Source organism: Camelus ferus, chromosome 5 (assembly GCF_009834535.1).
Source record: "Camelus ferus isolate YT-003-E chromosome 5, BCGSAC_Cfer_1.0, whole genome shotgun sequence".
Classification (NCBI taxonomy): Eukaryota; Metazoa; Chordata; class Mammalia; order Artiodactyla; family Camelidae; genus Camelus; species Camelus ferus.
Genome location: NC_045700.1, coordinates 29,587,619 through 29,590,871, shown reverse-complemented (window position 1 = coordinate 29,590,871; position 3,253 = coordinate 29,587,619). Strand labels below are relative to the sequence as shown.

General features: G+C 41.7%; 1 pseudogene; it reads left to right on the top strand.

Moving 5' to 3' along the window:
* Positions 1 to 2,038: 2,038 nt before the first annotated feature.
* On the top strand, positions 2,039 to 2,191 carry LOC116663948 (annotated as a pseudogene).
* The last annotated feature ends 1,062 nt before the right edge of the window (positions 2,192 to 3,253 follow it).

The window sequence follows — 3,253 nt, the reverse complement described above, 5'->3', positions numbered from 1 at the left end:
ACAATATGTATTGTTGATAACTCAATGTAATTTCTATTTCGAATTCTCATTCTTCTAAAGAAGAGAAAATGTGATATTAGTTGAGGATTTACCCCTGTACCTGTTTATCCTAGAACGTGTAACGTCCCACTTTGTGCTCAGGTGGATCCAGGCAGCTCATCACTGAGTTGTCTCTGGGCCCATCTTCAAGGCTCCTTCCAACCTGAAAGCTTTCTTTCTCTCCTGGGTCATATTCAAGTGGGGGTGCCTATGGGGCAGGCGTAGCCTGGTGTGTATGGTTGCACCAAACATTTCACCTTGGAGTAAACCTTCTTCATGGGGTTTACTCTTGAGTATCATACACCTGTCCTGAAGTTCTGTTGTGCACCATGGCTGCAGTGTGACACTTCTCAGACACCAGTTCTGGGACGCCTGCTTCTTCCCTTGAAACCCTCTTCCTCCTCCCCAGATACCATTCCAAATGTGTTACACACACTATACACACGCTATTCACTTGATCATCAAAGTAATACCACAAGATCGTTACTCTTGTTAGTAACTTGTGTTTAGCAAGAGTCACAGCTTGATCCTAAGCTAGTGTTGAGGAGTGTGTGTGTGAGTGCGCCTGGAAAACTAGGAGGTGAGAGAGGCCCCTGTACCTGGAGAAGGGCCAGGGTGAGGAGAGGAGCTCTTTTGAAGGAGAGAGAGTCAAAATGTAATTTGTGGAGCGTATACAGGAATGATTCCAAGGACAGCTTGGTGTCTGTCGGATGGTCCCTGGTTTAATACCCATGCAGTCCTGCCACGTCTTAGAGGGAGGGACGTAACAACAGAGCTAGTGTAAATTAAAAGAGTCATTTCTCTAAACTCCTCCTGGGACATTGACATGCAGATTGTCAATAGCATTGGGAATGCCGGTGCCTGTGGGAGAAGCGATAGTACAGATGATAGCAGATTGGCTCCGGTGATGGCAGTGACATTACAGATAGAGGCATCTTTTTTTTTTGTTAGCATCTTTTGTGTCTTTGGCTTTGACAATCAACAACCTTGCTACAGATATGGATACTCTTAAGCCTTGGGCATTGGCAACCTTACAGCCTCTGGAAGGCAACAGTGGGCAACACTGGCATAGATGGCACTTTCAGCAGCCTCTGAAGACACAGGCTCCCCTCCAGTGGGCTGGAGGAAGAAGTGAGAAACATGATTGTGTGCCCTGTGACAGACAGAAGGACTAGGTCTTGGAGCACTGAGCAACTTGCAGGAGGATTTTGGAGGCATTTGATAGGGGATAAAGCTGCCATAAAGCAGATCAAGGTATAGCCATAGGGCTACTACATTGTATCAGTTATTTTTAGTCTATTTTTTGATTATCTGGGATGTAGTGAACAAAATAGATGAAACTGATGAAAAAAACCAAGGTTCAGAGAATGAAGCAAACGTGCAAAATTCTATACATGGCTAATGAGTTGTGGGATCATTTGTCCACTCGTGCTGCCATCTTCCTATTTGGGGCAAAGGAGGAGATACCAGGGGAGAAAAAAAGATTGTAATTATATTACCGTAATCGATGGCAGGGTCTTGGATAAATTAGGAGAGGATAAGATTAAGAGTATAGCTGGAGGAATTAATTAAAGGCATTTAGAAAATGGAATGTAAGAAACTCAAGCAGAAGTATTTCAGACAAAAGATTATAAACATATGGAATTAGATAAGAAAGCTAACTGAATCAGCATACAAAGTAATTAAAGAAAGACATCTGGAACAGGAGAGAAATAAGAGAAGCAAAGGAAATGATAGGTAAGTTTGAGATAAATTAGAGTTGTGTTGGTAAGGCCAGATGGTTTTTTTTTTTCTTCTTCTTTGCTTGACATATAATTTTATGTCTTTCTTAACCACAATCCCAAATATTGGAAATTTCAACATGTTATATTTGTTTCTGGCAATATCTAAGAACTATGTAAATATATCTGCAAAGCAAATGATTCAAAGATCAACATGCTCTATTATTCACAGCTGCCTTAGCCTGGGTCTGTCTTCCCACAGAAGTCTAGAACTTAGGATACTTGCCTGGCAGGGGAGACACCGTGACCACGAAGGTGGTTTTCCCAGGGCAAGGCTTCTCCATGGATGTGCTGACCCCTCGATTTCCCCAAATGTGGGAAGCTCAGCTGCATAATTTGTGGTAATGGGGACTGCTTTCACGCTCTCCCCTGAAATAAAAAAGTCTAAAACTTATGTTTGTGATTACATATTTTGGGCTACAAAAACAACAAAAATGGCTATTTAAGATGGTTTTCTATAGCAATAGGAAGCAATTTCTAGTAAAGTACCCCTAGAAGTGTCTTTCTTCATGCTCTTGTCCTCATATTAAGGTACCAGGTAAGGCAATTTTGTTGATGAGGGATGGAGGTGCATTGTTCCTTGTTGCATTGGAGGTTAATCACATCTGTATGAATGATGAGACTATCTCATTTTACATGGATTATTCTTGTTTGTGTTTGAAGTGTAACTTCAGCTTGTGGAATGTCTTTGGTCTTTACCCACACTCTGTGGTGGTGTAGATGGCTGCTAATGTGATGTGACTGAGGGGAGGTACTGAATAAAGGCCTACTCACCCCTAAACATTTTCCCCTCTGACTGGCTAGATTTAGAAATCACTCATTGCTATCATTTTCCAAAAGGACAAGAGATTCTATGAATGAGTAGATTTTATGATAGAATGTATCATTTTTGCCTTGTTCAAGAATATATTGTTTACTCACAGGGAATTTGGAACACCAAATCCTTGGACGGGAACTTGGTGCAGCTAGTTTCTCTCTGGCACTAAAGAGAGCAATGATGCAGAATCACTTTGGCCAGAGAAACAGCCTCACAACAAAGGGATCTGTGATGTTGGGGGTGTGGGCTTTGCCATTGCCAAGGTTCACTGATAAAGTCTGTGTGGAATCACTGGCTAGGACTCTGAGCAAGCTGTTGTCCTCGGATCAGTTTTTCAGGAAAAAAAGATCTACCCAAAGCATCCTTTCATGTAGACGAATGCCAGATTGTTTCCTCTTTAACCTCTGAAGGACTACGTATCTTGCGAGATGTGAGAGGATTTCATATTCACACTATTATAGTGACTGATTTATTCAGTTAGTGTTTATGTAACAATTACTAAGTGCCAGACTCTATGCTAGGTAGTACTAGGAAACATAAGAACAAATAAAGGGACGTTCCAGTCTTTGAGCATCTCAGAGTTTAATGGGAAAAGAAGGACAATGCAAACCCCCTC